This window comes from Ischnura elegans, chromosome 3 (assembly GCF_921293095.1).
Source record: "Ischnura elegans chromosome 3, ioIscEleg1.1, whole genome shotgun sequence".
In the NCBI taxonomy this organism is placed as follows: domain Eukaryota; kingdom Metazoa; phylum Arthropoda; class Insecta; order Odonata; family Coenagrionidae; genus Ischnura; species Ischnura elegans.
Window position 1 is genome coordinate 31,115,085 of NC_060248.1, and position 12,967 is coordinate 31,128,051.

Sequence of the window (12,967 nt, forward strand, 5' to 3'; positions counted from 1 at the left end):
TAGGGCGAGAAAGTGCGTGGAAATCCGCGTTGGTATGTACACCCACTCCCGTAGGAGGAGGGTGAACTTCGATCCTGCACTTGATTGCTCGCAAACGGACTTTGAACTCATTGCCAGACAGATGGAGACAAATTGTAAGGAAAAAGTTGTAGATCTCTACATAAAGGAATTCTTGAAATAATACTCGGATACAATACCGTTTACCTTTTTCAAAAATATCTCGCTATTCCCGGAATTTCCAATGTTCGCGAGAATTCGTAGGTCGGCTGAAATGCTATGAGGAAACAGTCACCTCGCTCACAATATCACTGATAAATGGGGGTGCACGTTGATCACTACGCTCGTTTGACTCGAGTAGAAGTCTGATAAAAAATTATTTTAAAATTTCTTCTCTATGTCACTGTCGAAGGTATATTTTCTTGAGTACATATATCTGCGCTTAATAATAACTCAACTACCGTTCGAGTATGGTTAATGACCTTTTTGGATTTTGTTATGTAAATATTGATTCTGAAGGTTTGCGAGAAAACCCATCCAAATTTACGCTTAAATTGTTATAAAATGTCACAATGACACTCGAATAAATCCGTTTGGCAACATTTTTCTTCCATAATAGTATATGAATTGCTGAGAATCTTTTCGTACAAATCGTGAGATATTTTTGGATTTTTTTTCAACAATAATCCGGAATTTATGGCTATAAATTACTACTTAAACTTGACAGAAGATTTTTAAAATCATGTTCCTAATCTATGTGTAGGAGTACAATGATTATTGATAGAATAATTTAAATAATTTCTTGATCACAGTGGTCCGAATATCAGAATGATCGATTGTAATGGTGTTTTTTCGTGCCGCAATTCAGAATGATCGATTGTAATGGTGTTTTTTCGTGCCGCAATTGGTGTGGTTTCCATAAAAAACAAAGAATCACAGATGAAGGCCGAAAAAATGTCAAGAAATCTTTAAAATGTTTGAAAAATAAGTTAATTAGCGTAGTGATTACTTGGCATTTTAGTTTTCAATTGATGGAATGTTTATATAAAGTAAAAAAGTATATATTCTTTTACGGATAGTGCCTATGCTATGTCAGAGACTATTTACATAGTGACATGTTTTATGATTTTAAGGTGGTTTGGTGATAGAGATTGGAGTAATTGGTGTGAGCAGTGATCGTTTCACTGAATACCAAGCAGTTCAAAGGTTTCATTTTCAGGTTCAATGTCTTTAGCCACTTCAAGAAATTTATGCGGTGTTTGGTAAATGTGCATTGGATAGGATCGAGGGGAAGCTTGAGTTTTGAGGAGAGATGGGGGAAAACCGAGGAGTTTCAAAGACGTTCGGGCTCTCCGCCAAAACGTGACCGTATCGACTCCTTGAATACGTGCGTATCGTAGTACTCATTCTCTTTCTTCCTCAAGCAGTTTTAGGAGTTGAGCTGCTGAAGCGCAACGCCTCACCGAGGCGTTGAGGTTGAAGCTTTGAACCCTTTAAGACGGATCCGGAATATGGTAATGCTAAAATCGATGAAAAATATATATATATTGTGACCTTTGCTATAAAATCCTAATGTGCCTCTAGTATTTAAGCCGAAATATTTTTAGTGTCTTCTTAGTAGAATTTTTAGTTCCATTTAAATATCTCGCACTCGTTTCCTTGCCCTTCATGGCCTTAAAGTTTTAGTTCAATTTTATTTTAACTATCGAGTTTGAGTTTGGACTGGGTGGTTATTTGCAATACGATTGTTATCTTCGATCATTTTCAATTGTATCAAGATTAAGAAAGAGGGTCCTGAATATAGGCAACATTAGTTGTTCAAATAAAAAAAGAAAGGAACGGATACCTACCTGGTAACTACAGGAAAGTAACAGTTACCTCGTGGGATAAGAACGGGTACTTTCGATTACCGAAAAGCACGTGGAAAGCCCATCACTATTTATGTCAATACATAATACATATATCTTTTTAGAAATACTGGATTGGAATAGCTATTGAAGGAAAGTCTCGTTTGTTATTGGTCCAGGTTTATTACTATATATATTGATTATTATGTTACGTCTTTTAGTAGTTTTTTCAAGTCTGCATGAAACTTGTGGATTAATTTCGATCAAATTCAATGGTTTCACTATAAATTACTGCAATTACGTGTCATTTATGATTTATATTACAACTTTGCCTCTATGTTTGGTCATAAAACAGTTTCACTACACATGGGCATATTCAGGTACACTATTTGTTCAAAATAGTACTATCTCTATAAACCGGCTTTGTAGTAATAAGACATATCCAGGAATCCGAAGTCCCGGGCCGGCGAACTATCATCGGCTAAAATAATTTCTTCAGTTTTATTGAGACTTTTCATTCAATGTTTAGAATTTGGGATGTCGGTTTTTGTTTGCTCTATTCTTATATAATATGTATGAAGATTTGGTAACGTATCCAGCAATGTCGGAAAAAATGCGAAATTTTGTAAATTATAGCTACGGCTCATACTCTAGCCATTCAGAAGGCACTGCAACATTAAGCTCAAAGATTTTGTTTCCTGCACATTTCTAGTAATCCAACGTTTTCAATGGTCCGGCCGTGACTCTTTAGCGTGTGTTGAATTGCGGAAATTGTATTGTGCACATGCCCGGTGAAATGACGTTTATGAGTCCGTATCCTATCTTCAGGTGAAAAATGATAGAAATTGTGGTTCTCTCAGAGGAAGAAGTTTACGGGAGTTCACAAAATGGAAGCTAATACAGCTCTTTCTCCATCCAGGCTATCAAGGTGACCAAGTGACCCCAGTATAGAAACATCCCAGTCGTTAATTGTATTGTAAATATTGTTACCCATCCTTGGTGCAGCGTTTGAGCCGTATTTTGGGACAAAGTCTGATACGAGTTTCGATCAAATTTATCTCCCCCAGAGTCAAAGTTGTAACAACAACAGTACGTTAACAAGCAGGTTAAAGATGAGCTCTGCTAGATATTTACTTGTTAATTTCCAAACGGTTGCAGAATTGGTCTAATGCATTCGTCATGCCCTCCGGAGTTTAAGTTTATTGTCCAAAGATATATCGATATGCAGTCGTACTGGCTGTACGACAAAAAGCACAACTATGGAATAGTAAGAAATAATATCATAATGACAAATGGTACCTCCACGAAGTAACGCCTAATGTGGTTGAGAATATAAAATGTGTGTATTCTGTACCAATGAAGGTGGAAATAAGTATTGACAAGGATGAATAAGTGACCCCAAAATAGCGTTTCCGGAATGAAATTTGGTATTTCATGTGTAATTTTCTCGTGATGGTGTGGATGGGGTTATCCAAAGTGACGATTTACTGCCATGTATAGCTGTAAATGATCTGCCAGAGGAAAAATTTTTCTCCTCTGCAATGCATTCCTTGACTGAAGATAACCCATGCCTCAAGAGTCGTTTCCTTGAAGTAATCTTCTGGTGCTGTACTCCAATTATGCTTCATAGCCGGCTGCTTAAGTGCCCATTTTTGGATCGCATGTACTGCACATATTCTCAAACTCAGTTTCCATCCGCTTTCCTACGGCTGCAAAAGCGACATCAATTATTATTAATGCTTTGCGATCCATCGGAGGACTCGATCACGGTGAAGACGACCCTAAAATTTAATGAATAGTCTCTGGCTCCTGTGATCCACCTGAGCTTTTAATTAACGGGAAAATGTTAGCGGAGACTGCCCGCACAGCATCGTTAATAAATAATGGTTCGCCTGAACGGGCTCAAGAAAGGGAATAGTTAGTACTGACTGCCTATTATACAGGCGAGTTGCATGAAAAGAGATTTCACATTCAGTAGAGTAGAATGTGTAATCTGAATTAATTGTCTTTATGGGAATAGAGAGAATCGAAGGATATTAATGCTTTATCGTATACTGAAATATGGCTATATATCATTCCCAAGTACAGTTTCATGTTATTACCATGCGTGTGTATAACCGGGCTGCATTAAATACTGTTATTTGATTAGTGCGAGGCAATCTCTCTACTGCATATTATTAGTGACGAACCAAACTTGACATTCCTTGGCGTTCATGAAAACTAGGATGTAAAAATTGAAATTCTTTTGAATTTATAACCAATACAGAAACTTTGTATGGTATGCATTGAAAAAGCGTTATGATATTTTTTTGCAGTGTATTTTATTCTGCTACCATTATGCTTTAGTTATCGGTGTATATATTTTAAAATAAAATAGAAACACGCTAAAGCTGCTTTTATGGTGCAGGATAACCCAATGGCATCGGCGTGAAAATTCAACAAATGTCGGGAAGAGCGGCAGGCACATCCTCTAATGATCTGCGACATCTTTCGATGCAATGTTATGGCAAATACTACGAAAATACCTTTTTATTGTTCAAAATCATTAATCGATTTTAGACATAAAATAATCCTCTGTGGTCATAGCTTAATATCTTGTGCTTAATTTTTATTAGTACACCTCGATGCCCGATTGTATCTTGAAGATGCATTAATTTCCATGGAATTCCTGTGGATCAGGAATTGAACCACTGAACTTTGGCATTCTGATCCCAATTTCGGACCACAGAAATATCCATTTTCCTGAATCCCTATGAAATGGAATAAATAATAATGAATGATAATATGGAAGGGCCTGGGTTATTGAGAAGCGTTTCGTAAATGCATTAGGGAATATTTTTTATGGAAATAAGAGTGAATTTCGTAATCGTTCACGAGACCGATTTGATTGATACAAAAGTTTTATGATCTAGGGTCACTAAAATTAAAACGGTAGAATATTTTATGTATCGATTCGGTTGATACGATAAAATATGGATAAATCTATGGATAAATATGGAGTAATGTGGAAGAGCAGGTGAGAAGACAAGTCTCTTGGAAACTCTGAGGAGAAGAAGCGTAAATTTAATCGGTAATATCACGTGGCATCTACTGAAAAAAATCGCTAGAGGACAAGTTGAAAGGAAAAACGGCAAAAGAAGGCCTCGGACGAGTTCCATATCACTAACGATGAAATGGAAGAATTTAATGAGCGTTGAAAGATAAGTTGATAGGAAAAATGAACAGAGAGCAGCGTCAAAACCAACCCTCGGGTCAATGATTGTTATGTATTAATTGAAGATTTCTAAAGGTTAAGGTAGGATTACGTGGAGCATTTTTCAAATTGCCTCAGCTTTCCTCCGCTCCCATTATAAACTTCCTTCTTCCAACCAAAATATATCTCATTTCCTTTCATTATATATATTATTCCCATTTTATCCTCCTTTTACACTTTATATTCTTCTTTCTAACACTTTTTAACATCCACTTACCGCTCAATACTCGCTCAATAGTCTACAAGTTTACTACCTTCACCCACCATGTCCATCGCTTCGCCGCTTCTCCTCTCCGTCTACATCTCCTTTACTATTTTCCTCCACATCCACATGTCGAACGCCTTATTTATTTTTAAGTGTTAAGTATTTTCTCGTCGCGCTTTCTCATAGTGTACGTTTCCGCTTTGTTAAGCGCTACAATCTCAGTCAGACCCTTCACTAGATTTTTCTTTAAACTCTTACATAATGATCCTCTCCACAGTCCTTTCCGTACCTTGAACGCCTCCTTTACTTTCCAATTTTCTTGCTCATATCCTAACTGCTGTATACGCTTTCCTATGATTTGCTCCTCAAATAGTTGAACTGACGAAGGAATTAAATTAGTAGAATTATATCTGCTTTTAAAGATTAGCTGAGTGGATAGCTGTGTTCATCCAATTTAGAAATTAATGACTGTTGATGGTGAATGTGTATTTGAAACGGGGAACCATGTTGATATAACCTTGAGATTACGTGGGCATCCATTCCTTTCGCCGCAGTGGTGGTCCACACACACCCCCGTCTACCCTCTGACGTAAAACAACCCTTCGTTCTGCACACTCTTTCCCCCCCCCCTCTCCTTTCTCCGTGCATCGCATGACGGCGCCACCTCTGCCCGCCCCACCCCCCATCCGCTACCCTCCGCGATTTCACGCCGACTTCATCCCCTTTCTTCGAATTCCTGCGAACTCAACGGTGGAGGCGAAGGATGATGGTGGCATGGCGAAGAAGTAAGGGAGACGGGAAAGGGGTGGATCCCCGTGTTTGTTCTTGAAAGTACGTCATGCCTGGGGTGCGAACGCCACCATTTCATTTACATGGCTGTGCGCTCGTTAATACTTCCTCTTTATATTTTTACATTATATATATATGTATGCATGCATTTTTTCCCGTGTTGTCCATGAGCTTGGAATGTTGACGTCCGTCTGTTTTGGTCGTGGGCGGAGGCCTTTCTGCTCATTATGGGAGAGTAACGAGAGATCGTCCTTACCTCGTCGCCCTTTCTCTCTCTCGGCCGGCCCTGCATTATTCCACTCTATATTTATCCACACTATATTATTTTACTTCACGTCACGGGAAGTTCGGTGAAATTCCCGGATATTAATAACTGGGGGTGGTTGAAACGAGTCAAGAAATTAAAAACGTTGAGGTGGTGGTCTGCGATCTCTGAGAGCCAAAAACCCTATCTACATTAGTACAACACGAGATATATGTTGCATCGAGGGACAAATATGAAAAATTGATGACAAATTGATCTATTGCCAGCGGAAGTCAGGCAAAAATTTAATCTTTGATGAAATATCTTCTTCAAATATGATTACTTACTACTGATCTGTGACGTCATCAAAAGTGATGAAAGTAATGTTTTTCATGATAAAAACTCAAATGGTAATTTCCACACTATTTAATTTAACGCTCAACGACCGACCATGGTTTCAACACTCAGTGTCATCTTCAAGGTATTTTTATCATGTATATAGCAAAATTCCACAAAATCAAGCCTGAAATGATTTTATACGTAATGTTTTTCAATGAGTGAAATTTTTAATTTACCGTGAATGTTATTGGAATCCTTTGTAATCATCTCAAGAATGATGTGCCCTTTAAAGAAGATCTGTGCAGTAATAAGTGCTTCATGAATTAAAGTGCTCCATAGGAAAAACTTTTAAAACTGCCTATTAAATGCATGAAATGGAAATTGTTTATCGATGAAATGATAATTGTTTAGCTTTTATCCCTGAAATATAAAAAAAAACTACCACTATGGAAATTTCACGTAAATCCGCCCAGCATCAAGAAAGACACTCAGTTACCTTATGGGAGAGAAGATAGATCGGAATAAAATTAAATATGTGTTTTCAGATGAATTATTTTACCATGGGAAGCAAAGGGAGTTATTTAGATGTACAAAATCATCAAATACAATGTCTCAAAAAAGTTTCTGATTGAATTGAACGTGTAAAATTACTCGTCATTTATTGCTCGTGATGCTTCAATAAGGAGCCCAGAAATTGCACGTTTGATAAATTATAGTTTTTGGTGGCACGAAGAAAAGTTATTAGGAATATTAAAAATTACAGGAAAAATAAATTTTCATAGTTTTTTAAATGAATTTTTGCAGGTTTTTATTTTTTGTTGAATGCTCCAATTGCTTTATTACATAAAATGTCTCAAACGTGAATGAAAAACGTGAATAGCTTCCTTCCCATCTAAGCTCACGACACAATCTTCCATTCAAAACTCGACTCTCAAACGTTCCTCAGGGTACGATTCCTTTCAGTTTGCTAATTCCCCTCTTGGGATTTCGTATTAATTTCTTGTTTTCCTGCTGTGACAAGTTGCCCCTCTTATTTCTGCCACCCATCCTATCGTGAACTTTCAATCCCAATTCAGATCCAAGCCCCTCAAAACTCTCCTCTCGTATATTCTAACTCTGCTTTTCCAAGAAGGGTAGATCTAATTAATTTTTACATGTGAGTGAGCAAGTATATCCATAATTCCTCCGAGAAAGAGCGGTTTTAAAATAGGACTCGGAAGGGTCCTCATAGTCCTGAATATATTCGGTTTCATTTAATTAATATGCTAGCATGCTCAATGCTCATTATCGATCCGCGAGTTTCAATTAATAGCATAGCAATCGTTGTTTTGATCATCCCTTCATCCTATTCTCAAAGAGTATTGATTATTTATAAAATATTTGCTACATGTATGACGACGGGGGTAGTTTACAACATCTAAACGCTTTTTATAATTTCATGTTATCATGGTTCACATAGTCTGACGAAAAGGACATCATATTGAAATCAAACTAATATTAGAAAAAATGTAATGTTCTTAATTTTTCTGGAATATTTTAGTGGCAAGTGTATGCTGCTTAAAATGTTTGATAAATTATGACGCCATCCTCTTAATAAAATATTATTTTTTGAAAATATTACCGAGAATAGAAACAACAAAATTTAAGATTTTCCTCTCCGAACTGAAATTGGGGAAAATTGCGGCTGTCCGCCATATTTTCCGTGTCATCGTAACGTTTGATACATTTCTATTAATTTTCTCTTCAGAACAAATAAACCTTTTTTTAAATTTTTTTGCATTTGACGTATTTCGGGTGGGTTAATGACTGAGTAAATAATGCGTCTAAACTTTTTGTATGTGCATACTAAATTAGGACTAAGTAGCAGATAACATATATATGCCTATAAATAAAAGAGGCTTAAAACTTGCAGTAAATTGAAAACCTTGAATACGGCAACGTGGAGGGTATTAAATTTAAAGAAACCCTCTAGGAAATTTAATAATATAAATTAAAGTTTAAATTTCGGATATGATTTTAGGATTTAATATGTGATATCTGTGAAAAGCATGCAAACAAGAGCAGGAATGGACAGTGGCGTAACGAGGAATATGCTTTGGGAGGGATGGAAGGGCCTGGGGGACGACCCCTCCCCCAGGGAACGAGGAGTTAATCACCGGTCGGTATTCAGTGACTCGTCTCACTGCTTTGATATTAATAAATCATCTTTAACTTTAGGAAGATACAGCTATTGTATGTCAAAACTAGACAATAGCTTTAAATATTTTTTTTCTCCGATATGGGGGGGATCTATTCTCTTATCCCCTCGCATAATTACACCACTGGGAATGGATACGATATAATTGTGTTTGCTCTCTCACACGAGCACGTATAACCTATCACATGCACACTTTTCGCCCTCTGGGATGAGACTTTCATCATTGCTTCCTGCAGTCCAATGTTTGGTAATAAGTTGTGCAACTGGATAAAGAATTCAAAGCAATGGAAGCTATCGAAAACGAATTCACCGTAAAAACAATAAACTTGACGTAAGCCGTTGATTTTTATTCATTCCAAACGAGAACTTCCGTATGGGAAAATATTACGTTTACTTTGTGCGCATCGGTTTTGTATGCTGAGGCGTCAGTTGGTTGAATCAGTTTTTTTTTCGCATATAAAGGGATCGCTTTTTGCGTCCACACCTCTGCGCGTGATCCTTGCCCGGGGCTACACGTCTAAACAGAAGTTGCAAATTGAGTTTCGAGACGCGAGGTATAAACCAGACTTTAATCCGCCTCCCAAGGGCTTGCCCTCTTTCGAGAATGTTTTTGTCACAATTTATTTTACTAATAACTGCATTTTCGGTGTCTGCTCGTGGGTGATAAAAGTTAGAAGGAAAATTGCGTTTAACTTGCCTTTATCTAAACTCAATGAAAGGAATTTATGGTTAATTTAATAGTATATAACTTACCTTAGATTATGACAAAAAAAAATATTGCGAGAGGGAATGAGAGTCTTATGTCTGTAGTTTGGAATTCCAGAGTTTTCCATGCATAATCTACAGTATGGGTTACTCGACAGTTACGTTTGATTCAAATAGTAATAATTTACTAAAAGAAATATGATATTTTGTAAGAATGATGATATAAGAAGTATTTATATGGTCACATATTTGCTGTCATTCGTAATAGTAGTTGCATGTGTCCGTGTCCCTTCATTTTGATCGATGTACGGCATTATTTTCAAAATCATAAACTACGCACCTGTGAAACAATGTATTCCATGTTCGATTGGTTTCATCAATTTTATGTCATTATCCAATGCTCATTGTACAATGATATATAAGGTAAATGTAATTTGTGTATATGTCGTACTCTCTCTGTTTTTTAATAGACTCAAGGTCATTATCTAATGCTCATTGTACAATGATATATGTGGTAAATGTCTCTGTTTTTTAATAGACTCAATGATGTAATGCATATTCAATGATTCTCAAAACGCTATCTCTTTTTTTTTGCAAGGTTTCTTCTAGTTCTTTTAAAGTGAAGCAATTCTATTCTCCTGTTTGTAATTTACTTTAAATTAGGTTCTGCTATTGAGCTACTATTTCCTTTTTATACCTGAATGCACTAAAGTTTCCCTTTCTAAGAGAAAGGGGTTGTTCACTCATGACCGAAATCCCAATTAACATAGTGATTTAAGGGAATATAAGATGCAGCAAAAAACTCTTCCCCATGAAGTCACTCTCTCATAATAAAAAAAAACACGAATGTTGCCACTTAACTCTCTCTAAATATTAGTTGGTGATGTTATGAGAGTCTTGGTTGATTACATCTCATGAGAGAGAATCTCTCTTTAATGAAATGGTGCCTTACGAGACTGACTCGCGAGACTGAGAGGTGTTGATCCGTGTGGCTGGAGTCGTTGACGTCATCAACTTCTCTGCGAAAGGGTTATAGTCTTCCATTTTCCGCCGCGTATAGTTCGAGAGGTAGGACACTGATAAGTCTCTATTAACTGCACATCAGAACAATAACATTGGATATTGGTATAGAAGAAACATATAATTTTGTAAGTGTGATCATATGAAGGACTAATGACGTATTTGCGGGCAGCACTTATTCGAATTTATCCCTAAGAAATAATTGTCCAACTTCATGGATGCTTGCAGCTGCATACTCCTTTCGTCGAACGAAATAAGTTTTGGAACAAGAGAGACTCCGAAGCAGCTACGATATAACACAGCCAAAATGTCAATGGATACGAACTCCTTGGGCGGGCTCGCGGGGTTACTCTCCTGGGCCGAGGTCTGAAGCGTTAGCTTATCACCTCTGCACCGCAGAAGGGGGAGGACTGGAAGGAGCAAGGAAGGAGGCGCCGCCGCGATAGGAGCCCGACGACGCCTCCAAGGAAAGGACGGGGAAGGAAGGACGGGACGAGGAATCCTGCACCGTCACAAAGGCGGGCAGGTCCTACTATTAGCGAAACCAAGCAATACGCAATTAATATACTACCAATTTTAGTAGATTTTCCTATGAGGAAGAAAAATCTATCGATCAAATCGGTAGATAGCCAAAATGTCAGTGAATGTGCAAGCGTGCATATTTAGACAAGCGCGCTGGTTGAGGTAATTACCCGTGGGCTTAATTGCCTCGACTCTGTAATTTCCCCAACCCAAACGAGAACCCATGAACCTCATGTTTCTTACTCGCACAAGCGCTGATTGAATAGAGACGCGCAAACAAGGGTCGGCCCTGCATGTTACATTGTTGCAATCTTCAATCATATTGCAACACCCTATTCTCTGGGCTCCCACTCCCGAAATGCCAACATTCATTACTCAGCATTGTATGCAGTTGACAAATGAAACGCAACAGCGAAAGCTGGAAAGGTGGAATACGTTTTCGAGGGAATGCGTCACACAGTTTTATGTCGTTACGTCCTATGTACGAGAATATACGTAAATTAAAGGTAGCAGTTTTAGTTTATTGACCAATAAATCGCAGATTCATCTCTCAAGTGAACCTGTGTTCGTTATAATGAAGTTAATCATGTGAATTTGTTACTTCGAACGGATTAGCACTGATTAATTGTTCCCCAGAAATTAGCGGTATAACAAAAGATCATATGCCATTGAAGTACTATTTCCAGTTATTTATCACTTCATTATGTGATAATGAATAGGTACCAATAGCATAGCGTTAACTATGAAAAATTATGTTTATAGCATGAATCTTTGGTAATAATACGGGGAGAAAATGTTCAAAACGAAATTTAGTTAATAAATAAACCATAATAATAAAAATTTCCCAAGCAATGGATATTTTGACTGGGTGAAAACGTTAACACTTTTCATCCAAGTAGGTGCAAACTCGGAAAATAGGCAAAATCGTATCCTTTCGCAATTTATATCTATAGTTTATTATTTCCTCGATTGTAAACAATGGATTTTAGCAACTCATCTTCAGTTTCATTTATATCATGAGTCTAAAGGTAATAGCTTTATTTTATAAATAACTAAATATAATAAGTAAAAGTGTGGACTTCCTCATCGATATATGGAAACAATGCATGCACAAATTGCCAGGAAAAAAATACTTATTCGGACAAACGTACTATTTAGTAGATTATTTTTCAGTAAATTATTTAGATAGTACGAGCATCAAAATGTATTTAATAAAATATGTTCTTTCGGCATACTCTTTCGGTGAACAATTTCAGCAGTTAGGCGTTGAAATACTTAAGCGTATTATATTGAAATTGTGTACAAAATGCTTCGCCATAATTTATCATCTTTCCTCTGCCGTGTAGGCTTCACCAAGAATTCGAGGAATCTCGAATGGGGAGCATTATTGTTGCGGTCAGCTGCGTGATCAACGGCTTAAGTTGGACGATTTGCGGATGGTAGCTGTAGGGAGGAGCCTGGACTCTGGAGAGGTAAGAAGCCGGCAGGCTATGAGATCTATAAAAATCAATAATTATTTTACCACTAATAGAAAGACGATGAATACTAAACTGCCTCAACTATATTAAATTCTACTTTGCATAAACTGTACACATATTACTCAGAGCCGAAAATAAATCCAGCACTACGTCATGTGGGAAAAATTCTTCGGAAAAATAATTCTTTCTATTTTCAGTAAGTACATAAAATTTTCCTGGCTTCATAGGGAAGTATAAATAAATTATCTTTTGAAATTTTCGTTGGCGTCGAAAATATTGCCCTCGAAGAAAGTCCATCCCAAAATCCTTGCAGTGCAAGGTGGTCCCGTAAAAGGAACTGGCTTCCTACCCTAAATGTGTGAAATTTACTC

At 37.2% G+C, this 12,967-nt stretch overlaps 1 long non-coding RNA gene across 1 annotated transcript in view; it reads left to right on the forward strand.

Annotated features, from left to right (window-relative positions):
- Nucleotides 1-12,545, forward strand: part of LOC124155627 — a 167,159-nt gene extending 154,614 nt beyond the window's left edge. The window contains exon 3 of the long non-coding RNA XR_006864212.1: nucleotides 12,465-12,545. This is a non-coding gene — a long non-coding RNA (uncharacterized LOC124155627). The remainder of the gene's footprint in view (nucleotides 1-12,464) is intronic.
- The last annotated feature ends 422 nt before the right edge of the window (nucleotides 12,546-12,967 follow it).